The following is a 27,191-nucleotide window of genomic DNA, read 5'->3' as shown; positions in this document are numbered from 1 at the left end:
CAATACTCAGTAACTAAGTCAAATCAAAACAAAATTAAAATGGAAAATGAGCTTTAAGCAATTCCACTTAATCTCACTGTTTACAGAGCTGGCAGCGATTGCAGGCTGCCTTGGGCGCCCATGCGTCCCCCACAGCGCCCGGTGGCACAGAGGACAAACATTTGACCTCAGCCCCACACACCTGGAAATTGTCACCCTTCTTCACAGCACACACGTGTGTTGAGGGATTTAATTTAACAATTCAAAGGTGTACACAGGCCAGAGGTCCTTTAGAGCTCCCTTCCCTCTGGAACATACAGAATGCACAGAGTCTGTGGTCCAGCTAGTGAATTGGAAAGAAATATTTTCTTTCGTGTAAGCAGCAAGGAACAGAGTCCATATTTCCCATTGCCTGGAATGCACATGCCCATCATTGCAACAAGAAAAGTGATGTTAATCTACAGGAGAAAAAGAATGTGTGGCTTTAGCCTGAAGAAGCCAGATCAGCACCCAAAGAATAGCTGAAACATGCCTTTTCCCTGTGGAGCTCAGGTGTTCTCTCCATATCTACTCTCATATTCCTGTGTGGCAGCAGACCTGGAGATTATCTGGAATTTTTTGTCAGATTTTCAGTCTCTTCAGGCTCTTTTTGATGAAATGACATTGAGGAAAAGAGAGCGAGCTGGGATTATGATAATGCTGTGTTTTAAACAGAATTATTTAAGGCTCCCAGGAGACAGTTATTTTGATAGCACAGTTAGGGTATCACCAAAAACCAGGAGACAGATTCTCCAACCAGTTTGTTAAGTTAGAAAACTGACATGACTTTATTCAGTGCTGTGTACATGGGGATTGTTCCACCAAACATGTATGTCATTGAATGAGTGGCTCCACTCTCCAGACAGCAAGCAGCTTTCAATAAGCAAATGCTCAATGTAATGGATGAAAAACATCATTAATAAATAATAGTGCCGCAAACACTGAAAGATGATCCACCTTTCAGTAAACTGCACATGCTTTTCAGATTTTCTGACTTCATCTCCAGATCTCTTGGAAGTAGCGTATAAATATAAAATATTGCAGCTATCACCCTTCATTTTAGCAATCAATTTTGCTCTTATGTGATATTCCTGTTTTTGAAAAACAGCTGTTTGAAAGGAGTTTGCTCTGCTGTGTGTGAGCTAAAAGACAGACTGTTGCAAATGGAGGCATAAAGTGGGCCAGTGGTAAAGGTGTTTTACAAATTTAATAATTAAGAGTGTGGTTTCCTGAAGAAGAAGGAAAAGAGGTCACGTAAGCTTCTGCCTTAAGCAGCTCTCAACTCTTCCAAACATCTGTGTTTTGAAAGTATGACCTTAAACTGTGTTAATCCTCAATATCTGCACTGTGATGTTTACCTCTATAAGCAGCTGGTGTTTAGACATAACACCATATTTATTAAATACTTGCTTCCTATGTTTGGTTGGGGTTTTGCTTGCCTTCTGGTTAGCAAAATGAGTGCTGTGAGCTGACTCAGCCTAGCCAGCTTCCTCAAGCCCACAAAAAATGACAAATGTAGCCAGAGGAGTGCTTCTCCCTCGGAAATGCCATGACTGATGATTAGCATTTCACTAACAGCACTGTCCTGGCATCTCCTTATGCCCTCCACACATGGACACTCCTCAGCCCCATAGTCTACCAAGGGTCAAATCACCCAGGAGACGAGCAGCTTGCACAAGGTACAGAGTAGCTGCTCCTAGGCGTAACACCAACTAAACACACCTTCACTTTTCACAAACCTTGCCTTCTGCTGTTCATTATGAATGCAAACACAGGCCATCTGCTCTCCTGGGGCAAATCAAAGTTGCTCAAATGCACATGTACTGACTGTGCTTCCTTCAGCACTGCATCGCCGCCCAGGGTGCACCTGCTCTACCTGCACCAGAGCCAGCTCCGGGCTGAGCACCCACAAGGTGCTTTCTTTTATCACACAAACAAATTTCAGGGGTACCTTGTGGTGAGTTCCCATCTGTTCTGGCTGCTTAGACTCTCTGGGAGGCAGACCTGAAAAAATGAGACACCTCACAGCTGCGTTCAGTCTCAGTGGGATGTGGTTCACTGCTTGTTCTGCCCCAGCCTGAATTCCTCTTGCTCTTGCCCATCACCTCCTCCAAGGGGATCATCTGCTGTGACAAGTATTTTTATGGCTCCTTCAGTGCTGCAAATGCATGCACACGGTCTGTAACAGACACTGCAGAGTTGTGATCACAGCACTTTGTAGCAGGCCTGCTTCTTTGGATGCTAATCAGTTATTTTGGATCACTGAACAATAATCACTGTCAGTGGCAGGGAAAAGAAAGGGAAAACTTTCAAGAATGGGGACAAATATCTTGCTAGAACAGGAAATAACATACACTAGATAAGACTCTGAAGTCCTGAGGCCGAACAGCAGTACAATAGATTTCCATCTACACCTTTTCCTGGTCCCTGTACCTGCTGCAGCATTTTTCCAGTGACACCAAACAAATTACATTTTCAAATCATTCACGCACCAGGATCACTACAGGCACAACTCTGCATTGACCTTTATGTTAATCTCTGGTGAGGTGTGTGAAATTGAGCAAAACAGTACATTAATCACAGCTGACGCCATAGTTGGGACACCCAGACATGTAAATGCACCCAGTGCACCCCTGTGAGCAGAATAATTTCCTACCAAGCTGCTTACTAAGTTGCAATCCTGCATAAAAACACCTGCGTCAGATCCTTATGCTACAGTTAGGCTAAATTGGTTTTTGCTCTGTTTATCCTTTTAGTCTTATTTTTTTTCTCTTGTTTGCAAATAGAATTCTTACGGAAAACACCAAAAGAATGAAGCACCTGACTGCCAAATTTCTTTGCTCCAGATTGGTAATTATACAGTGTGGGTACAAAGGGCTTGAAGCTCTTAATGCTCACTAAATCCTTGAAAAATTTCTAATATTATTTCTGATTTCTCCATCACATGGCTCATTTTTCTCCTCTTATAAAGCATGAAAGAAGACAACCATGAACCATGAATTCTTGGAAGCGCGACTATGTGGATTGCACAACCCAGACAGTATTCAACTCATGAATAAATCAGAACCCATCAATAACCCTGATGCAGAATTTCCATGCAAAGGTGCTTTCCAAGGTCCTTTTAAAACTGGGAACTCCAGCAGTGTATTTCATGTCTTGGAGGTAACGTGACCATGCAGACGTCTGTGCTGCTACAGTCACACCTCAGGAGCCCCACACCGCAGCCTCTACTGGCTTGAGCCTGGCCACAGACTGGGAGCCTGGGCACGGTGACCCACCAGCACTCCTGCCCAGCCAGCAGGGCTGCTGTGGGCAGCACTCAGCTGCTGGGACGGGGTTTGGCTCTGCTCCATGCTCAGCCCACCCCTGCCCCAGGGCAAAAGCCTCCAGAGATGCAGCCAGAAAGGGGGAGGTGAAGAAGAGCTGAGAACAAGTCACCCTTGTTTCCCCGGGAGTATTTCCAAGATTAATCTCTGCAGAGACAAGAGTCCTGAAATATTTATATGAAGGATTTCATGCTTCAGTGTAAATCCCATTGTAAACCCTACAGGAATGACAGGGTTCTTCCTCCTCCCTTTCTTTCCTTGGCTGTCTCTCTCCACGTATATAAAAATAAATGGTAATATCCAGCAAGGCTGAATAAATTCAAAGCTATTGAGCTGTGGAATTACAATTGCCCAGAGAAAAGCACAGAAGGAAGTGACTTTCCTTCCTACAATGCAGGGGTGAGTAATGGACCATAAACATGAGCTGAGCTTCTCACCCTCCTGACTGACACAAATACACATTAGTTGGAAGATGCCAGCTCCATTTGAAGCCAGGCACTGCATGTGTTAGAGCTGAGGGAACAGGAGATAGGACCATCATTATGGGGGAAAGAACAATGCTGCCATCACAGCATAGAACTTCCAAATAGCATAAAGAAATCAAACATAACTGGGAGAGGTGCAAACACTAATTCGCAGCATTAAGCACCAAACTTCCCACTGCTATGCTCCATCCACAGACAGGATATTTTTCAGCCAAACTGGTGAGGCACCAGCAGGTCCCCAACACCTGAGGCTGATGACAGATTCACCAAGAGAGAGAGCTGACATCACACTGCTTCTCCATGGGAGACATGGTAGGAGAGTTTGACCCTTAAACTCCATGCCTACTCTAGTATCACAACAGTTTAAAAATACTTCAAACTTTCTTCATTACAAGGATTTTTGCAATGAACTGCACTGCTGTTGTCAAGCCCAAGGTTTGCTTACCTGAGAATAACTTGTGCAGAAGGCGAAACCCAGTTGCTTCACCACATCAACCTGCCAGTGATCCAGAGCTAAGCCTGCAAGGAAAGGGTCCCCTTAGCACCATCCCTGTTCATGTTGGCATTGTGGCATGCCTGCTGAGTAGAGGGCTTACTTTGGTACATGTGGAATTTCAGGTGAGAAAAGACACACCTGTAAACTGCACTCCCAGGCATTACTTCCCATGGAGAGCAAGGGCTCAGGCACGCTGATGGATCAGCCAGTGTTTGGTGCTGGGCACACATTATAGAAGACAGGCAGTGCCCAAAAAAGCTTTTTGCTCTGAATGAGCTACAAAGGTAGTTATTAAATTTTTGTGAGCTATAAATAAAGCAGAAATGTCTTTTCATAAAGGGTCTTTTTCCATCCACAGATGAGGGAAAATATAAAGCTTTCACACAGGTGTCTTCAAACAGCACAATGCTGCCTTTTCCAACATCCTCAGCTTTTGTCTGCTCCCAGAGGTTGCTTCCAACCCCCCGGCTCAGTGTCCAGCTCATTAGGCACATGCCTTGTGCTTGGCAGTGCTTCCTACAAGAGGGAAGGAGAGGCGGTGCAGAGGGGTTTCAGCACACGCCGGAGCTTCCCAGCTGCAGGGAGAGCCCCGGCAGGGCAGAGCAGCCCCAGGTCCAGGGAGGCTGGACGTTCCCGCCCCCGGACAACAGGCTCTGTCCCCTCCCCTACTCCGGCCTTCAGGGACAGCCAAAAAGCCACAGGGCCTTTTTTCAGAACCTGAGGTCCTGCTGCACACAAACAATATGAATCAGAGTGAATAGGGCCGACAATACGGTGATAATATATGACTTCTTTTTCTCAGTAATTGTTGCATGCTAAATTTAAACATGACAAAGCACATTGTATTTCTGCCTCAACTTTATGAAGAGCTTAGAAGAGCTTTCTAAGCTTCTAGCAGAATTGGTTATTTCAGGTTAATAGAAGTGTTGAGAGGTCAGTGCTGTGAGCCCAGCACATGCCTCTGTGTGGAGGATGAGAGTGTGCCAAGGGCAACTAATGCAATGTACAGCAGCAACACTCACATGGGTTGTCAAAACACTTCCTGTATTTCTTTAGTTAATAAAAATTAGGAAATTAGTCCCAGCATTTTAGGAACAGTTAATGCTACAGTAATGTGGTAAGATATAGATAATCTATTGCAACATTAATAGGCAATCTCTTAAAATGCATTTACAGCCTCATATAATGGAGAGGACCCTGAAGTGCCAGCTCAGTAATGTGTACCTGCTTAATTCTGAGGACACAGCTCTCTCCCAGCAAGCTTCCCTGTGAGACTGGCTTCGGGAAAGCAGAGTCAACATCTGGCTTTCCTGACACCAGTAAAGGCCAGTCCCTGCCCACACACACAGCACTCGCACTGCACACAACTGCTGCACTCCTCACACTGGGCTCCAAATTTCAGAGAGGGAAAATCTTGAAAAATGTATCCAAAGATCAGTAAAATGGGGCAAAAGGCTTCAGAGCCCAATGAAGTGCCATGTTTCTGAAAGGAAATGAGATGGTGGGGAATTAGTGTCTCCTGTAATATTCCTGCTTCTTTTGACACCCTTGAGAGTACCACTGGGGAGGAAGCCCAGGAACACAGCCATCAGCTGCCAGCTCATGGCACAGGCCACACAGATCACTCCCAGCTCATTACTGGTGACAGCTTAAAAGTTTGATCTGCTTTTTAGAAGTTAGTGCACAAAAACATTTCAATGCACTATTCCATGTTGGGCATCCATTAAAGGAAGCAAATACAGTCTAAGCCTTCCCATGTTGTTTGCATAGAGAAAATAAGCGAGCTTTTCTGCCAATATTGTGTCACCTCATAAATTCCCTTCACAGCAGAGAAGCAGTGAGTGATGTGAAGCAGGCACTAATCCATTCCAGTGAATTACAGCATGGTCCTGAAAGCAGTTTCTTAACACTAGCAGTGGACTTTGGCTCCACTGGGTATTTAGCTATATTTGGTTATTTAGCTGTGAATTTTGGCTGCTGAACTGCTCACTTCCTATGTTAGGCATGATAAGCAGCCACCTGGGTGTGCAGTCCTAACATGAAAGGAGGAGTACTTAATATCTAGTCCCATGTCACCTGGGTGTTGTGCAAGTCTTACATCACTCTGGGGACTGTCTCTAATACCAGACAGCCAGAAAACAGAAGATGGATTTAATTTGGATCTTTTGCATTAAGGCAAAAGTAGTGCTATAACTTGGCTGGATGGAAATCCTACACGGAGTATCCCCACTACACAGCTTACATCTGCCAGTTGTAGAAACAGTATGATGGACAAGACAAAAAGAGATCCAAAGAAGCCAAAAAAGGTTCATTTGAGTAATTAAATGACTAGTCAAGAAAAAATGCATCCATGATGTGACAGGGATGAAACAAGGCAAGTGCATTTAACAGTGAAAGACACAAAAAAATTCATTTTCTGTATCCATGTCCATTTGCATTGCTTCTGTTAGTAATCAGCACAGAGCCAGAGCAAGATCTTTTCTGGATCAAAAATATTTTAAAGCTCTAGCCATGAGATCAACAGACAGAAATTACTCTAAAACCTGTCTAGAGCCCAGCTGTTCCACCCTTGTGAAAAGGAGACAAATAGCCATGTACTGCAGGGGACAACTCCAGAGAAAACAGATTCTCACTCACTGTCTCCTTGAACTGGGGAGAGACAAATTCTTATGGAATAATTCCATGTGTGCCTTATTAATGCAAACAGCTGCATAGCAAGAAAAAAACTAAATCAATGACTTGTAAAAACGCCATAAATCTCCTGCACTATGTCGCTGTCTTCTTTATGGTAATGGTCAATACTGAATATTAATTGAAAATCAATGGTACCAATAATAGTTCAACTAAATACAGACCATAGCTCTAAGTTTTCTTGTATCTCCTGTGTGAGGCTTTCTCCAATATCATCTTAAGCACTTCATTTTTTGGCTATAATTAAAAATGCTATCATGTGCTGTCTGAAAACTGATGACAGTCTGTTCATAAAAACCTGCTAGGAAATGTATCATCATGACCACAGCTTTACACAGAAGCTTCTCCATGGAGCCAAGGCAATGGCATCCATTCAAGATGATCAACTGGGCCTTCAGAATACACAAAGAGAGATTGTTTTTCCCATTAATGGGTACAAAGGCTGCAGTTTAATTTACAGAAATTATACCCTAGTACCTTCCCAGAAGCATGGCTTTGAATGACAGGCATGTTGATTTTGTAAAACAACATCTGAAATAGAGTGGCACAAAAACGCTGTCTCCAGTGTGTCCATAGGGCCACTTCACTGCCCATCAGGACAAATGTCCTGGGGCACTAAAGAGATTGCATTTATAATAATTATGTTAGAATTACAATGATGAATTCTGATAGCTGTAACTTCTTCAGGCTTATGATTGGAATGCAAAATTACATATGATCTCTTCATCCTTTGCCGTTTGACTTGCATTTCCTTCAGCAAGACTTGGAAAACCTGAAGTTAGTGTTAGCATTGGTACACCTCCCCTGCAGATTCATGGCAAAAACATGACCCCATTTCAACTGATTGCCAAATTCATACCCTTAATAAAGAAGGATTTAAATATAGTGTAACATCCAAGTAGTTCACAGAATGGCACAACAAGAGCCAGGACGTGAAACAATTACAATTAAAAAACCAGAAAATAGAACCTAAGCTGCAAAAAGAATAAAGTTCTGCAGGGATCAGAATTTGTATTTCTCAATGTTGTACAGTTTCGAACGACAGCTAATTCCAAGTAATAAATTACTTTTCTTTTTAACACAAAGATATTTTATAACATTTCAATCTATTATACTACAAACTGCAAGTAAACTTTTGTATGAAATACGAAGATGCATTACTTTACTCTCGAAAAGTGCTTTTTTGACAATGTGTTTTGTTTGTCCCTGACTATTTCTTTGATATCAATACACCCCCATTTTCAGTGTTAATGAAATAGCAATTCCCAAAAGGAAAATGTCCCATCAAAAACTCTCCATAGCCAGAAAGCCAGGCTGCCAAAGGCAGAAGAAAATTTGGTAAATTAAATGCTTCAGCTGTCTTTCTGGAATACCTTATCTCAGCTGTCAGTTCTGAGGTTACCTATCCAAACCTCAGATCACAGGTCCTGGGTTGCAGTTCTGCCTTGCTCTGAGCACTTATGTGAAAAGAACAGCTCTAGGGAATGGGATTTTCCAGGACAGCAGAAACCACGAACATTTTTTTTTCCTTGGACCTATTCTTAGACTGAAATATTCATCCTTAAATTGCTTCTGTGTCTCCAACTGGGTTGTCTGGCAAGCTGACAGACAAATCTTCATAAAAGACATACTTGATAAATATGCCAGGAGAAGTACTTGCAGTCTTGTTACAAAAAGAAAAAAAAAGGAGGGGTGCAGTAATCTGTGGCTCTCTGGGCTGTTAGCCACGGGGGGTGGGAATTAGGAAAGGAGCAAAAGAGTAAAACAGAAGAAAACACAAATTCCTCAGCTGCTCTGGCTCCATGGATAACTTCTTGTGGGAAAAGGCAGTGAGGATAAGCAAGAATGATGATTTCAACATCTGGGTTAATGTCATCCAGCAGATACAAGATCTGTTGGCTACTGAGTTCAACAGAGCCTTGACTCGCACAGCCGCACAGTGTAACCTCATTTCAGCATGGTGAGGAAATGATTGATTGATTGCCAAGGCTCCGGTACTGAACTTTTTTTCCCCCTGCAGTATTCACAGCAAGGTAAGCTACGTAAATAAACGACCCCGAGGTACATTAACTCCACTGAAAGGAAAACACATGATCCTGTCATAAAGCATTCATCCAACAATTCTTCAAAACTATAAGTGAGGCTGTAATTTGCTGTCGCTGTAATCCAGACATTCATTTACTTTTCCAAAATTGTTCTTTCCACAGAGATCACTCTGCCTCCAAAGCAAAACTCAAAATCATATCACCGACCTGTTAGGTTTAAGTCTTAGTTTTGAGGATTTTTTTTGTTTGATTTTACAATGAGAGAGATTAAATACCTCAGAGCTCAGTTACCCCAGCAAACTGTCTGCATCCAAAAGACATCCTACACTCCCAGCAGGGCTAAGCTTCTCCTAAGGAGTAAAAAAAGGCAAAGTGAAGAGGGATGTTTCCATGAACCACACTTTTCAGGAGAAAAAATTTACTGAATACATAATTTTGATTGAATTTTTTAAAACCACAGCTACTTAGAATGTATTTTAATAACTACTGAACCTTTATGAAAAAATTTAAACCCTTAACAATACTTTCTCTACCACACACACAGTCAGCAATGCTTCCCTGTGGCAGACTTATTCATAAATGGAAATTCATTTAGCTCCTAATTGATTGATCATTATGCCACAGCTCTTCAACAAAATGGAATTAAGAGGACCCATGTAATACTGTTATATAGTTTCCTTGTGGGGAGCAGAGTGAGACATCTCACAATTCATACTGGCTTTTATGACAATGTCACTTGTTATTTGCAATTTGATTCCTTTTTAAATTGTTTTTTGGCTTAGGATTTATTTCATTGTATCACTGCAGTTCCAATGGCCCTGTAGTCGAAGCAAAGGGCCAGGAGACCCCTGGGGACAGCTGGCCCTACTGGCACCCACTGCCTGCATGGGACAGAGAGACAGAGCCAAGTCACCACAACTTCCCTGCAAAATTTTCCACAAGACTGTCGATAAAGCAACCCCTCCAAGGAAATTTTTTTACATATTATTCAGGATTATATTTTCTACTTCTCTCACAGTCAGCAGTCCTGCTGAAATAAACCTTCTTGGTTTTGTTCTCCTCCAGCTTTCAACACAAATTCATAGCATACATCCTTCCTTACTGTCTTTCTGAAAATGAGCTAATTCTCCTGTCCGTCCTCTTTCAGCTTCCCAGCCACTAGCAGCTACTAAAACCAAAGCCCATACTCTTGTGAAAGCAAAAGTTGAATGCTATAGAGCAGTTTAGAATTAACATGCTAATGAATTCTCTGAAATAATTGAATCCAAGATTACAATCGATGGCACTAATTGTCTCAGGGATAGGCTATTACCAAAAAAAGGATAATTAGAATCACTTCTGCAAACAAAATCCTTTGTTATTAATTAAGGTTAAAATTAACTGTCAATCATGTTTACCAGAAGAAAATTCAAGATTTACCTGATAATAATGTAATACACATTCTCTCACTGCTTTAACAAGACACTGAGCAGACATCTCTGGGCTGAAGTATCCAAGCCTGCCACTTTTCAGACAATACACAGCAAAAGCCTAACCTTTAGCTGAGATCGAGAACATGAGTCATCCTAATTTTGATTGCTCAGTCAGTACAAATTGTATGGTTATAAATTTACAAACTCTGTCCTAACCTTACATCTTGAAAAGATGCCAACTTGCAGGAAATAGGATACCTGATACCCATGTGCTTGCTGGCCCAAGTCACAATATGGCTGACGCCAATAAAAAATAATGTGCAGGTGAGAGCAGAAGAATTTGAGCAAATCAAAACCATCTTCCATTTGAATGGTCTAAATCCCTGTCTGTCATGAGCAGTCTCCCATCTGTCACAGGAGCTTTCTGAGAGCCATAGCATGAGGCAGCCAGGGGCTTGCTCAGAATCTGCCCCCAACAGAGCACCCGGTCTTGCAGGAAACCCTAGGGGTAAATAACCTTTCTGGGTCAGACCCTGGCATTGCACTCTGGATAACTGCATCAGTAGGAAGGCATTAATAGCAGTCCTTACTTCATAACCTGCCTGGAAAACCTGGCAGCCCACAGCTTGGACAGGTTGAAGTAGCTCTTCACTGGGTTGAAATAGCTCCACGGCAGGGCCCAGAGAGTGAATGATGCCACATTCAGCTGTCACTTCCTGCAGATCAGTTTCCCCCAGTGTCTCCTAATGCCCACCCTGCCTCTTCGCCCACATTCAGCAAGCACAAGGGCTCCATGATGGGCTTGCAGTGGTGAAGCACCTCACTCAAGGTATCCCACTGGAGTACAGTCCCAGCCTCACACCCCACTCAGCAAACATCTGAACTCAATGTGCTATCAATATCTAAACCTCACAGAAGAAACTTTCATATTAGACTTCAGCTTCAAGTCCCAGCAAGGTGTGAATTATTATCCCACAGTGACCATCTAAATCTCGTAATAGCAATATGTGATGATAATACCTACATTGGAGGCCCTCTTTCCAACAATAAAAAGGACATAATGATCAAATTAGTAGGTATAAGCCTGATGACTCTGCTAAGATTTTCAATTTGTGAAACAAAATTGGAATGGGTGTGCCCATACTTCCTGACTGCTCCAAGTACAGGATTTATTGCTCTGCCTTATGTTTTTAACTCCTGCTATGGTTGGAGGACACATCTCTTACTTGGAATATGCATTAATGTATCTTCTCTGCCTTTGAGCTTTCTGGAAAACAAGATTCAGCTGCAGGAACTATTTCTTACTCAGTTTCACCTAATGACAGACAGTGTTCCATAGATTATTCCAATGCTAGAAAAAGAAGAAGAATGAAGAATTTTAGTGGATGCAAGGATACAAAACACAGATGGCTATTAATGGAAAGAACTAGTGATTCCCTTGGGCAAATTCAACGGCATAATTGAATCATCTCTGTGACAAAAAAAAAAAAAAGCCTAACAAAAATTCCCTGCAAAACCAGTCTCAGAAGAAAGTGTCATGCTTTCATATAATTGTTGAAATGCAAAGACCATCTGCAGGCTCTGCTGAGTTCAGCAAGAGATAGATATTAGCTCATACAAATGAGGATCAGATCCAAGGATCAGCCAAGTGGCCAGTGGGAAGCAACACATAGAGCCAACATTTATTCCTCAAAATTTTAAAAATGGGGTTCTTCAGCCTACCAGAATACTGCTGAATCCTTATCCCCAAGGCACATCACACCATGGTTCTGTTCTCCTCTTTTCATGAGCAGGATCAGAGGGATGGAAAATTAATTAGCTTCCCTAACCCTTCTAGCATAAAAAAGCAAGAATAAAAAAGAGATCAGGAAACATTGCCTCTTTACATACATACTTGGAAAACTAAAGAATGCTGGTGGAATTGCTGTTTCAGATGTTCAGATGTGACATTTACACACACCTTTCTGCCATTTGAAGAGCAGTGGCCAATATCTAGAACATTATATTCACCAGCAGAACAGAGTCCCTGATGGAAGGAAAAAAACCTCTAGAAAATACTCTTACTCCTGTGTGACCAACACTCATGGGCTGTCTTCTCCCAGTCCTTGTGCTCAGAAACACTTTAATTAAAGCCAAGCCATGTGCTCCAACAGCTGTGTTTACTAGAGCAACTGTGGCTTGCCCTCTAAAACTAGTTCTTAGATGTTGTCAGCTGTGTTTATACAGATATGGGAAACTTCATGTGGCAAACCATTTGCCAAATACCGTGTGAATTATCTATTTTCCCTGTGCTGAGATAATACTGGCATTACCTGGTTTTAAACTTCAACACATCTGTATTACAGTGCTGCAGATAAATCCTCAGCTAAAAGTTCAGCCTTGAAAGCAATTCTTTGGCAAGGACATTTATGCTGAACACAAAGGACACCCTGCCTAGTATTTCTTTGCTTTTTAGGATCACAAATCAAAGCCACTCTCTTGTTCAGGCACTGCTATTTTGGGAACGGCCCTCTTCCTCCTCTGAGGAGGGAGGTTCACAAGGAGGAAGAGGCAGGAGGTCACATCATCCTTCGTGGTACAAGCAGGGTGTCTGGGAACATCACACCTCTGTAACCAAATTAATGTCTTTTCATTACCTGCAATGCTTAACACAGTAAGTGTGTCACAGGCAGAAGCATACAGGAGACACAGAAAGTCTTGCCCATTATTCACTCTGGATCTTCTTAAGACATGGAAAATTGACACCCTAAACCCAAATGGTGCTGTGCAGAATTGTGGCCAAAGCAGCACTCATAGCACAGGGGCATCTCAACTATTACTGAACACTGAGGCACAGCACCAAGGTTTTTTCTGCTTCCTCTGCTGCCCTCAGTCAGTCAATAGGGAAAAGGCAAGAATAACAGGCTGGACAAACACACTGGGTAAGAAACATGCCTGTGTAGCATCCTACAGGAAGCAATCTATGATCATCATGGATTATAGATGGAATGTGAATCAACTCATGATGTTGCTGCAAAATATCAACGGGAGAGAATGCAGAGGGGAATGATCTGAGGTCTCAAAAATGCTTAGGAAAAACAGGTGAGAGAACAATTTAGTCTAAGAAAGGTCAGACTAAGGAGATCAGGTACAGATGTAACAGAGTGGAAAAGCAGTGAACATTAACATTATAGGGCTCTTTTCAGAGACATTTAGACCTACTAAATATCAAACTCTGCCAGGATTATGCTCCAAGTCACTCACCCTACTACTGAAAACAAATGCATGTCTTAAATTAGAGCTAAACACTCATACAAGAAAATGGCTTCTAGAAAGTCAGAAGCATCATCTCAATAGAAGCAAGCTTCTGGTCTATGAACAGACATAAATTCAGAGCAACTCAAATCAGACCTCGGGATCTTAACTCCAGTTCAAGCCATGTCTATGCAAATGATTCCAAAAGGACTGCTGCATTTTATTCAAATAAAAAGAACAGAACAGTCCTGCTCACCTGCAGCAAGAGGCATTATACATTATACAGTCCACATCAAGTACCTCTCAACAACTTACTAGAACATGATGGTTAAAAATCTGAGCAAGCAGCTGTCAAGGAATTTATCATTCTGATAACGTTTGAGGTACAGAAGTCAAGCGTTAATAGACCTGCTACAGTGTAAAAGAGCAGGAAGTCTCAGACCTTTCAGTTCAAAGGGAATAGTAACTCAAAGTCCTTTTGATCTGGTGATGACCAGCAAATCTGCACTTACCCGCTCATTCTGCTGACTCCCAAGACAGTCAAGCAGAAAAACCTCATGACAAGCAGCTTGGCAAAGCAGATGCTTACAGGATACACAACAGAAAAGCGACACAGCTGTAGTAAGTTTATAGTGATCCTTTCCCAGTATGTTTCTTAATAATTGCAACAATTTATCTTTTTCTTGATGTTTCAATTAGACCAGATCCCAGAACTAGTGAAATCAAGTAAAATATTTCTGCTGATCTCAGGCACTTTGGACTAGTTTCTTCTGAAGCGATTTGTGTTTCATTCGACAGTGCAGGTTAAACTTGCGTTAATCAAAGCACTGGTGACACTATCAGAAAGACAATATGACTTTTCCATGCCATTCCACCACTTTAAAAAAGACTCCATGGAGAAGTTGACCTTTTCTCAGTCAAAATATAAATGCCAAAGTTGCAGTAATCTATCTTTCAATCACTGTCACCTTGATAGTGAAAAACGCTGTAAGTGCTACACTTAAAATATTACCAAGACCAGATGTATTTCAAAGGCAGGGCGGATTCTCCATTTCTGAAATGCAATTAATCTTATGTAACTTTTCCTCACAAATGTGACAATACTGGGGATTAAGACTCACTTTAAAAGAGGGAAGGACTATGAAAATGTTGGGGAAGGGTAGGAGCACCAGGCACTTGCCTGACTAGGCAAGCAGGGGCTCTTGGCCACGGGCTGTTGGGGCAATTAATGCCCCTCAGTCCGGCAGAGATCAGAACTCGAAGTCCCACTACACTGGCAAAGTTTCTGCCAGTGCTGTAAGGGAATGCTGCCAGCCAGGGGCAGAAGGCACAGGCACCAGCAGCAGGGAAGAGGGGTCCCTACTTCCTGGGGAACAAGTGTCTTTCTTACCCTCTTCCCAAGGTTCACACTTTTGCCAGAAAACATGCTTCCAAATGAGTTCCCTAGGAAGCAGAAAATAACGTTCGAAACCCAAATTTTTAAAACTCAGCCTGAAGCAACCACAGAAAAGTTCTGGTTGAGAAGAAATGCTGTAAGGAATAAATGATCCAAAGTCCCTGCTGCTCTTTAAAGACATTTTTCCTTTTGCTTTCCTTCTCCTTTGAACTGAATGAGGCTACAAGTCCAGCTTGTCAAAAAAGTAGTAAATATTGCTCTTGAAAGCTCATCAGAGCTGAAACTTTACACAGGCTCAATTCTATTTCAGTTCCATTCGATATTCCAGGTCAAGATTCTTCTCTGCACAGGTGAATGTCAAGTATTTAATTCATCCCTCCGTGTCACTGTATGTCTATCTCATTATTCATATACCCATGAAGTTACAGGATATTCACAATCATTATATATGAGCCCCCCCCCTTCAGGGAAAGGATTGCTACTTTTAACATTGAGTTTTGGCTCAGAAAAAAAAAAGAAAATAAGTATTTATACCAAAGTGTAAGAAGATCCCTAAACTTCAGTTATTGCTTCCATTTCACAAAGAAGGCATATACTTGCAGTGCTAAGTGACAGCATAAAACCCTTAGATAGATGCATAATAATTTATTAATTACCTCTAATATAGATAGAAGCCTTTGGACATAGATATGATACAAGGAAACTGTCATGATTCACTACCACAGATTAAGAAACATCTGGTTTTTTGCTTCCTCTTATCACTCATTCCATCTTTTTAATTTCCTATTCTTTCATTTCATGGTAGCACTGTTGAATACTAACAAGACATATGTATTTAACTGTGCTCACTCATTTCCATGCTAATTAATTCAGGCTCCAATATATGCATTTTGTACAGGTTTGATAAATCCCTCTTAAATTGGTAATTTGAGCCCAAATCTTCTCACAGGGCAGAGAGAATCATTCAGCTTCTGGCCACCTCTGCCTATGATGTCAGTGAAGGGATTATTTTAATTAAAATGTAGGTGAGAAAATCAATCAAAAGATATCAAACAGGCTAGATCACCCATTACCTGTAGCCAGTATATATATATGGGATTGTAATCCAATTTATGAAGCTTTAAAGCCAGTAAACCAATTATTTTTAAAATGCGTTTCAGTCAAGATGAAAAACTACTTTGTCTTGTGCTTTGTTTTTTAATGACACAAATACAATGATTACTCCTAAGTGATATCCATCAGAAGACTCCTGGCAGTTTATATACCTCAAATACTTTGAGAGTGATGTTAGCAGACTGTTTTTCTGCTGTTATTTGCTTTCATTACAACACATTAAACCATGAGACAGAGGAATCTACTATGGTCCCACTGTGTTGTCCTTGGTGCCTTGCCACTCACAGATACCAGAGGCTCTGAAAGCCTCAAGTGAACAATAAATATTCAGGAAAAGATATTGAAATTATTATATATGGGACCACTATGCAAGTACATAAAATATAATTACCTTACATCAGGTATTTCACTGAGCTCAAAACCCTAATTATTGTTTTGGGTTACATTGCATTTTAAAAAATAGGAAAAAAACAGAGTGATGCAGCTAAAAAACCTCTTCACTATGGAGAATTAAATGAAAGTTTTGAAAAACAGGATAGTGTGTAATTAGACATAAGATATATCCAAGCAGATATTTACAGTCTTCAGGACAGAAAGACAAACAGGAAGCAAAAACTACCCAAATACAGCAAAAGTCACCATCAGTTTGGTGTACCAGAGGGTAATTTCATTCTGCATCACCAAAAATAGTTATTCAATTGTGATGTATTCCATTCTTCTGAGCATCTTTTTCTCAGTTTTTAGTTTGCTTTTTTGTCAGGGAGAACAAAAATAGAAGAAGGAAGGAAAACGGGAACAAAAAAAATTTCTGTCTCAGCCAGCATAAAATGTATTTCATAGTAAAAGCACTCAGGAATTAGAGAAGAAGGAAAAATATCCTATTTTTATGCCAAAGCTATATCATAAAATAATATTTTTAAGAACTGCCTATATTCATAACCTCACTTTCAATAAAAATGCTGCATTCATAAAAAGAAATTTAGGGTGGTAGGGCTGGATTTATCACTGGAATCTGCACACTGCCATAAAGCATGTCCTCTATTAGTGACAACAGCTGTTGGTTTAATAACCTTAGAAAAGACCATTAAATTCCTTCAAATTTCCCATAAGCAGATGGAAGAAATGCAAAAGTGTTAAAACATATGGGAGAACATATTGGAATTCAGCAGCCTCCTGGAGCAGCCAGGAATCCCAACACTGCAGCCTCCAGGCTGACACGGGTCCCCCCACAGTGCTGGAGGTGGCTTTGCTGTGAAAATAATGGAAATACAGGGAGATGATGGAACAGGCTGGATGTCCAGGGGCAGAGGTTGCTCTGCCAGTTCACCCTCATGGCTTCTGCAGGTACAGATTTCCTTCCCACTCTGTTTCCTTGGGAAGTTCTTTGCACCCAGAACTTCAGGACATGCAAAATTTTAACACACAGATGAACCCTTTCCCCAATGGCTGGAACAAACCTCTGACTGTATCACCTCCGCACTTCCTAAAACAAGAAAAAAATTCATTTTAGGAAATGGGAATTTCCTAACAGCTTGAAAGAGGAACTGCAACAGGACACAGATGAAATGTTTCCTGCTGTGAGGCTTTTTTGTCTTGCGCTGCAGTAAATCCCCCAGGCTGGGAGGCACCCCCCAGGACAGTGCCCTTCCTAGAGGCATTGAAAACAAGATAAATTAAATCCTTCCTCGCTACGACTTGCTGCACGTGGTCCGGCCAGGAAAGCAGGAGCCCTGCTCCACTGACCTCACTCAGTGAGTGTCTACATGCAGTTATACACAGAAGCCTTTACATTTTTTTACTCTTTATATATCATCTGCAATGGACTGTGTGAACTTTTTGTCTTCCCAGTGAATGCAATTCCCACCCAAACAAGCTGACAGGCAGTTCATGAGCCATCTGCAATATACTGCACCTTCCTTGTGTACACAATTAACTATAAGTTTGCTATTTCAAAAGACTGCTTTTTCTTCAGCAAAACCCAGTTACAATATTAAGCCATAAATCTAGGTCTTGTCTCATTGTTTATTTATGGTAAATTTTCATAAACAAATGGTTCTTGTCTTCTCTAAATTGACAGCACAAAATGAACAAGTTTATCAAAGTCGTTCCAAACTATATATAACGTAATCGTGGTTTTGTAAATCCAAGTCAGGCATGTAATTATTGCAAATGGTATTTCCTGTATTACTCACTTGAGCAGAAAGTCATTTCAGTGAAATTTTGGCTAATAATTGACTCTTCTGAAAATCCATCATTTCAACTCAAAAAATACATGCAAATTGATATATTTATATACACACACTTCTACTTGCCATTCACGTGCCTGCCTACCCCAGCGTACATCAGGAACCTGGAAATTCAATGGCTCTCTGTTCTGTCCCAGAGAAATGTTATAGCTTGAAAGGGTTTACTCCCTACACCTTTTTTTGGCTTTTGTTTTTTTCAAAGTGCTGCCAAGCATCACAGTCCTTGCTGAGAATTTCTGGAAATAGAACCAGAAATAGTTGCTCTCTTTTTTGAGCCCAGTACAAAAGCCACCGACCCTGTTCTCTCCTTCTTGCCTCTTACATTCATCTCAATTCTTCAGACCCATTTTCCAACCCTAAGTATTCTGTGACTTTCTTTTTGTAGTGATGACTTCATACCGGAAAACCAATTTATCATCCAAATCAATTGCTTGTGCATCCTTGCGGAGCAGGCTTTCAATACACCAGTAACAGATAGAGGTGAGTTACAGCTACTGCTGCGCCTGTAGACCCCCAAGACTCCCAGCACCTGGCCAGCTGGAAAGCCAGACACAAATCTTTAAAAAACATGAAAAGGATGCACAAGATGCTTACTTGAAGGCCCTCATTCAGAATTGGCCTTAAATTGTCATTCCTTATTCCTCCATAGCAGATGAAAGCTAATTTGTCTTTGAATGAAAACATCTGCAGGAGATCTAATGTGTTTTAAAATATGCATAGTGACCTCAAATTGAGCTGGACCTGCTTCAGCTTTCCTGTACACTGATGCAGAGATCAGCTGTAATGCAGGGATTGGAACTGCATCAGGAGCCCCTCTGACCCCTGCTGCAGAGCCATGGGGCAGGGAGATGGAGAGGAGCTCTCAAGGACTGCCTCCCCACAGGGCCAAGCTGAGCTGACATCCTCCAACAGACAGAAACACCTCTGCCCTTTTATTCAATGACCCAAAGAGACACTGCACCTATGGGCTGACTCCTGCAGTTTTAGAGGGAAGCTGGTCCAAATAGGGCCCTTGAGCTGTGCCTGTGCTGAGACCAGGTAAGCCTGGTGCCTCTTCTGAGTCATGGCTTTTCTTGTTACTGATCCCAAATCACTAATCCCTGCTTCCTGTGAGGCCAATTGAAAGGGGACAAGGAAAGCAATTAAACAGAAAAACTTCAAACAATTATAAAAAACCCAAAAAAACTACAAACAACCAACACAAAAACTTGCATGCAGAAACAGTACTTTCCTCAACAGAATTAGCTAATAAAGAACATAAAGACACTTAGAGTTTCACTGGGTTAGGCTTCAATCCTTATTACAAAGTTTATCAATTATTGAATAATATTTATATGAATTATTTAGCAAACCTTTTATTTAAACAGGCATTTGGTAGCAGAGAAACTGGAACAAACCATTTAAATCCTCAGCTTTATAATCTAAATAGGTAGGCTTAGCAGAGATAAAAGTCACATTTCACAGGGAAAATCCATTTGCTGGACTCATTTCACCTTCCAAATTTGTTTCCACTCCTCAGAAACAGCATAAGATGAAGTTAAAAAGCACCTTTGGTGCCTGGTGTGGAGCGCAATACCCTCCCCAGCACCCCACAATCCCACCACAGCTCCCCCAGTAGTGATGGCAGAGGAGGCCAATGGCCCTGTGCAATCATCAGCACCATGGGGAGGGACAGAGCAGAGGCTTCGGGGGTGGTCCTCATCATTCAGCCAGAATAACCTGCAAACCACAGCTCTCTTCTCACTCAGAGACACGGGCAGCTCTCACAGCTGTCCCTTTCAGCTCCACAGCAAACATTCTGATGGCTGCACTCAGATCTTGCAGCCGCTTCATCCTGGTGCTGCACACAGGACTCATCCATTCACACAAAGAGGATGACTCACTCCCTGAAACCGGAAAACTGAGAATAAGCCTGTAGAGCATTGTGACCAGCAATTCTGTCCTTCCAGTCAATATTTCAACTCCATCAGTAGAGTTTCATGAGGGAACTTGCCCCCAAAGCTCCCTTTGAAAGCTGCATGTGCCTTTCCCAACTCAGTGCTCTGCAGTCAGCACAGGGCTCCTTCAGTGACAGGCTGTGCTGCACCTGGGCAATCAAACTGCTTTAATTACCTCAATGCTCTATACACACAGTAATAGAACAGAATTGTTAAAGCTGAATCGTTAATCATTTGAGCTAGATCAATAAATAATTATCTGTGCCATACCACTGTGCTCATAAACAAAACCTTCCAGACACAGACACATCGTAAATAAGCAACAGCCACACGGACATGAGCAAGAAAGGAAAACAGACATTCCTCACAAAAGCTGCTTTTTTTTCTCTAAGTGTGTAATAGTGAGATTTGTGAAGTGCCAGAGCTGTGAACTGATAATTTATATCAGGTATTCATATCTGGTATTATTTCTGCACTATAATTTTAAAACTGACCAGACATGCACAAAGGCACACAAACATGAGCAAAGTGATCATGACACGCCAAGGAGTAGTGATGGGGGTCTTGACCGGTGTAGGAGTTTTATGTAACAAATTTCCTGCAATAATCTAAAAGTTGTGAGAGAAGGGGGAACAAAAAGTAGGCATCCAGTCACTGCCACCATTAAACTCCATTTTAATGCCCATGACATCTTGGAGAAATGACTATCTAATTACCTCCTAATTAGGAGCCCTTCCACCCCCACATGTCTCAGATCTCTTCTTCCTCTCAGATAACTCTGGGAACTGGAGCTTTTAGGAGAAACAGCAAGCACTGCAAGATTTTAAATAAAAATTGCAAGATTTGTCAGCCCTGCTACTTGAGTGTTTTCCTGTTTTCAAAACAGAGCCCTGTGTGCTCCACCAAGGTGCTCACCACCAGACAGGATGTCACAACCAGGCCCATATCTCAGCTCTCATGAGCCACCCTTGCAATGTCCCTTTTCAGTCTCTCCAGAGACACAAGTCCTTTTTTCAAGAGGAACCTTGCCCTAGTTTCTGTGTAAGTAAAATTCATGCACAAGATTAAGAAAAAAAGTAAGCAAACAAACAAAATAATCCCAATGGTCCTCTAATAAAATCCACATAAGATAATGCATTTTTCATAGTGCATGAAAATATCAATAAAGATTCAAGCTCTTGTAGAAATCAATGATTCTCCTATTTCAAAAGCTTCTGTGCAAACAATATTTCCTTGAACTAATACAATACATTGAAGTGAGAGTTGTAATTTTATTATAATTGCATCAATAGAGCAGTCACATTCCTCCATACAAAACTCTGAAGATGAAATTTTAAAGCATGGCTCATAAATACAAGAAGAGAGAACAAAATAGCCTCTTTTTTGATAATTAAACAGTTAGCAGCTAAATTGCATTGTAATTGATTGGAAAATTGCTTTTTTAATGAGATTTAGTCATGAGGAAATGGCTTTTTTCTTCAATACATCCAATGTGCATTGGGGTCATTTAAAGAGCAAACTGCCTTCCTGGGCTCTCCCGTAGAGACTGAAGCTTGCCTAAGAAAAGCCACATCACCCAGCAAAGGAGTCCCAGCCCTGCGAGGCTCAGCCCCGCAGCTCAGCTGTGCTGGGCATCCGACACCTGCAGGGCAGATGCAGGAGTGCACTGAGGGCATGGCAGGGGCAGGGGGTACAGGGGTACTCCTCACTGTCCCAGGAAATGAGCTCGCGCCCTGCCAGCTCTGCTGTCTGTTTGGCTGATGCTGGGGTGGATGGGAGCAGTGCTCCAGCTGAGGCCCCAGCCTGGACAGTCCAAATTGACAAAACAATGTGAGAGAAAGTACTGAAGTATCTTTTAAAAGATGTGTTATTTCAGACCTAATGTACTACTATGATTAATACAGTGCGCCAAAAAGATAAAGTAGCCAAAAAGATAAAGTAGCCTTTCTTCAACACCAGAAAGACCATTAAAATATTTGTTTTCAATGATATAGGAAACAGTCAGAAAGAAATCTTGTCCAGCTACCTTAAGAGCACTGAGTAAGCACATATTAAATGTAAATTATTATTTCACAACCATTAGTTACAGGAATTTTCCAAATGCTACAGGAAAAATGATTTTGAAGAATCCTGGTTATTGCAAACAACCTATTATGTACAACAACACACACATTACACAGTTAAGTCAGATTTTTAGTGTTTAGTTTCCAAGATTTCTATTGATGTGACTTGGACTGCAATATAAACAGCAGTGATCGCAATCATTTGTTGCTGCCATAGCAACAGAGAAAATTAAAAGGGCAAACACTGCAGCTGAAGTGGCATCACAGTTGTAGCTTATAATTGCCTAAAATGTTGTGTGCAGGGTAGCAGTAGTACTTGCAGGTATCTGTGAAGCAGGTTTGCTTGCAGAGATCAAAGTCATTTAGGTCAGTTCTGAAATCAAGAATGAGCTCCAGTTCTCATTTTTCTACAGTTCCTTTTCTTTCTTTTTTTTTCTCTCTCTCATGTAGGTAGATTTTTAAAAAGGAGTTCAGAACAATCTTATGGAGATTTAAGCTATGTCTCCATTCTTCAGGCTTCTAATTTGGAACTCCAATGTAACTATTATTTGCCACTTCTGTTCTAGATTTTAGAATGTGGCGGACAACAGAGTCCCCACTATTTATGCAGTTTCCACAGCACAGGGATGAATTTGCTCTATTCTGCTGCCTCTGCAAGGTTTGCCATCCCTTGGAGACATTTCTGCCTACCTTAGTCCACTCACTCTCCCCTGCTGGTTACTCGCACTTTCACTGCATTTCCTTCTGATTTTCAGGGACATGTGTTCATATACCATAGGAGAAGATGGTCCTGGTCATCTATCTAATAGTTTACTTTTTGCAGGGTTTTTTCTAAATAATCAATAAAGGACTTGAGCTCAAGTTTCTGCCAAATTTTATCCCAGTGTGACTCAACTGAAGACACCCAGAAAGACCTTCAGCAGGAAATGAAGAGATGTCAGTTATGAGGTACTACGCAAGTTACAGAGTTGGGTATGGTTCATAAAATACGTGCGGTTTGTTTTAACGTGCTGAGGCAGTGTGGGGGCCTTGTGTTGGCTCAACAGATGACTTTTACCCTCTGGATTATTGAAAATCATAGAAGACAACAGTAAGACAATGAGATCCTGCATGGTCTTTTGCGACAGAACCACTGAGAAGCAGCAGTGGGCAAATTCAAAAATAGGTCATTCAGCTTCCCCCCATCAGCTCACTGCAGGGTATATTGTCAGTTTAATTTCCTCATTTAGTTCCTTCTGCTTCCCATAACAGTGCTTTTGAATCACAACAGTGTTTGGGAGTAGGATATGCCAGCTGGCTTTGCAGTGTTTTGTATATACACAAAAATCCTGCCTTCAAATGAGATTAACCTTTGAACAAAATTAATATACACAGCATAGTGAGAAGCAGTCACAAGCATATAGCACCTAGGAAAGGGAGAAATACGAGGTGTTCTTCATTCTGGTGCCTCAGAGATTGGTGTTAAAATTGTCACTACAAGAAAGGATTGATTAAAAAAATACTGTATGGAGAGGCATGTAGGTAAGGATTTACTAGGGAAGGAGGGCCATACAGAAATGGATTGTCTCCTGCCCCTGACAAGTATAAAAATGTGTCTTAAGCTTCGAGGTAAAACACTGAAATCCCAGAGTATTTGAAACTTCAGCAGTGCTTCAGGAGTATGATGCCATGTCCTCTGAGTACCTATCCTGATAAGGCTGAGCTTCCTTTTCTTGCACAGAAATATATTTTTAATCTGATAATAGTTTTGTGCTTGGTAAATACAGCCTATCTATTTTTTTAAAGAAACATACAGTAACAAAACAAATCCTCATTACCGAGCAGAACGACGGCACACTTACTTTCTTGTCTTCTCTAGTATCTTCCAGTTCTATCTCCTGGGGAAATCCAGGCCGAGCTCTACGATCCTCCGCTGCTGCCCAGGGAAGAGCACGTTGGGTCTTTATTGCCATCTAGTGACGGAGGAGAGCGCAATGGCACACCGAACACACCTGGGAATTTGGAGACCGACAAACGCTGCTTTTCTCTCAGCCTGAACTTCGTGGCACCCTGTTACCCGCATCCCTTACGGACCTTGGGCCTCAGCTTTGCAGACCTGTGGGAACTGCTGCTTTCATACAGTCCCGCCACTCTGCAAATGAACCGGCCCTTCGCCCTCCCACCAGGACCAGGCACTTTAGACAGAGGCCAAAGGAGCCTTGGTTTGTCCCCAGGGAATACACCGAGCTTGGGAGCAGGGTCGCCACGCTGGGCAGAACATCCGGCCCCAGAGCGACATTTGGGGTGGCATCAGACGGTAACAGCCATCTATCTCCTCACCCTGGGAGAAGTACAGAGACAGATTGCTTACAGGTGTTTTGAAGATCCATCAGAGATGTGTTTTGTTTTGGAGGCTCTCTGGGTACTGAGACAGACTCCTGGCAGCTGGTACACCTGCACACAAGACACCAGAGCATGCCAGGGGGCTGCAGAATGCTCCAGGCCATGGACACCTGGCTCTCTGCTCTCTTTTTCCAGATGCTGTTGTCTTTGACCCAGCTGGGACCTGACGTTAGGAATTACGGAATGGTCCCGCGCCCGGGCTGGCCAGGCTGCTCCCGGCTCTCCTCCCGGCTCTCCTCCCGCCCGAGCCCGAGCCGCGGCGCCGCGCGGGGGAGCCGGTGCCACCCACAGCCACACGGTGGCGCCGCAGCACCGTGCGCCGAGCACCCCGCGGGCCGTCGCGGAGGAAACGCCTCTCTAGGAGGCCACGTTTTCCCGCCGCTCCAAAGGGAAGGACTGGAAGGCCTTGTGATCTGAGGCCCGGCCTTGTGATCTGAGGCCCGGCCCTGTGATCTGAGGCAGTGTTGCGGCCCTTTTCAGGCACAGCGACCTTGGTGCTGCAGTACGAGGTGTGACCCCATGTGCCCTCACAATAACTTGTGACGGAACACAAAGATAGTGTGGAGTGTTGTTGGGGTAACAGGGCTGGTGTGTGCATCATTGCTTTACCCACCTGTTCCTGCCCATTTGCTGTCCCGTGAGCATCCACTCTCCCTGCACGTTTAACTTTCCTGCCATTGGACTCTTACCAGTTTCCACTTGCATTTCAGGAGACAAAAATCCTTAGTTATCCCTGGATGTTTCTGCCATCTGCTGAGATGAAGGTGTTTGTGCTGGTCCTGGGTTCAGTGGTTCACTGAAGTCATGGAATGCAGGGTTTAATGTTTTCTAGTTGAGAGGGCTCAGCCCAAGGCTGCTGATTCAGCAAAAAGGAGCTTTGTCTTCTGTCCACAAACATCTCTCACAGCATTCCCAGCACCCAGCCAGCCAGCCCTTCCTACAGCAAACCTGAAACCATGCTGAACACCCGCATAGCTGAATCCACCCCACCATCTTTAGTGCCGAGCTTCAGCAGAAGGCCCTGTGGGAAGGCCCAGCTGCAGGCCGGACGCAGCGGGGGAGGTCGGTTGGGGGCTGTGAGGCAGTTAGAGTGAGGAGAGGGTCCGGTCGGTTGAGTGAGGTTGTGATTGGCTGGAGGAACGCACGGACAGCCATGAGCGGCAAGCTGATTGGGTGATAGGACGCCTGGGCAGCAGCGCGACAGCTGAGCCAGCCAATGGGGGCCCTTCTTCGGTTAAGTTCTGTTGGCCTCAGTTGGCCTTCAGTTGTGTCCGGTGGACCTTAGAGGCATATTGCGATTTCTGCAGGAACGGGGTCTTCTTCAGACCCGTAAGGAGGTCCGTGCCCCTTTGTTCCCCATTGCTACAGGGTCCTGGGCATTCGGGAGGTCAGTTGTGACTGTGTAAGTATAGCCCTTTGCACGTAGGAAGCCAAGGCCAGTGTGTCACTTCTCATGTTCCTGAAGGGTTGGAAGTGGCAGCAGAATGTTGCAATAGTCACAGGTCACCAGCATGTCAAAAGACTGAGTCTTTAAGAGCTTGAGGTGATGTGGAACATGTGGCATTGGAGTCCCTGGGTTGATAGGAACGTAGTGTCTTCTGGGAGAGGGAAAGCTATTCATCTTTCTTTTGCAGAGTTTGTCCAATGGCCTTGCTACTGTTCAAAACACACCAGGTTCTGTGATCCTCATGGCCCCTTTCATTTTTCTCTTCTATGAGAGGTGGCCAATTATCCTGAACAAAGAGATGAATGTTTTATCACTTAATTGCAAACATATAAAGAAAAAGAATCATCAGTCATGGAGGGAAATTGAGGCAGCTGCTGGGTTTGCCATTGTCTATGCCCTGACACCTCTCTCTGCCAGATACTGCAAAATCGCCCACAGTGGTGTTCTGAAAAGAGAGAACATGCAGCATGAGAGAAGGCTGTGAAAGAAACCTCTGCACAGCAAAGCAGCAAAAGAGCAGGAACTCGGGAATGTGAAATGCATACAAAATACTTCTGTTTCTTACTCAATGGCCAGCATACTCCTGCCATGTGGTTCTTCCTCTGCTGCCTCTCTTACAGGAGACCCAGATAACACTAAGGAAAATCCTAGAAACTCTTGAAATCCCCACTTTGTAGGAGTGAAGATCGATTTCCAATTTTTGCACAACTTGCTCTCTCCTGACATTTTTCTTTTTATTCTGCTGGATATCCTTTCTTCTAAGAGCAGAGAGAAAAAAAACGTGAAACTGAAAGGCTCTGTTGCAGTAACTCCACCCCAAACAGCTGTTTAGCCAAACATTTTTTAAAGGAAAAACAGCAGCATTGCCAGACCAGTATTGGGTTTTGATTTTCAGTGGCA

At 42.7% G+C, this 27,191-nt stretch overlaps 1 long non-coding RNA gene across 1 annotated transcript in view; it reads right to left on the bottom strand.

Moving 5' to 3' along the window:
* The window catches only part of LOC143695537 (uncharacterized), a 37,830-nt gene extending 11,930 nt beyond the window's left edge, over positions 1 to 25,900 (bottom strand). The window contains exons 1-2 of the long non-coding RNA XR_013184841.1: positions 25,458 to 25,900; positions 24,304 to 24,453 (exon numbers count right to left, since the gene is read on the bottom strand). This is a non-coding gene — a long non-coding RNA (uncharacterized LOC143695537). The remainder of the gene's footprint in view (positions 1 to 24,303; positions 24,454 to 25,457) is intronic.
* Between the last annotated feature and the right edge of the window lie 1,291 nt (positions 25,901 to 27,191).

Source organism: Agelaius phoeniceus, chromosome 20, assembly GCF_051311805.1.
Source record: "Agelaius phoeniceus isolate bAgePho1 chromosome 20, bAgePho1.hap1, whole genome shotgun sequence".
In the NCBI taxonomy this organism is placed as follows: Eukaryota; Metazoa; Chordata; class Aves; order Passeriformes; family Icteridae; genus Agelaius; species Agelaius phoeniceus.
This window is presented reverse-complemented; position numbering and strand designations above follow the sequence as displayed.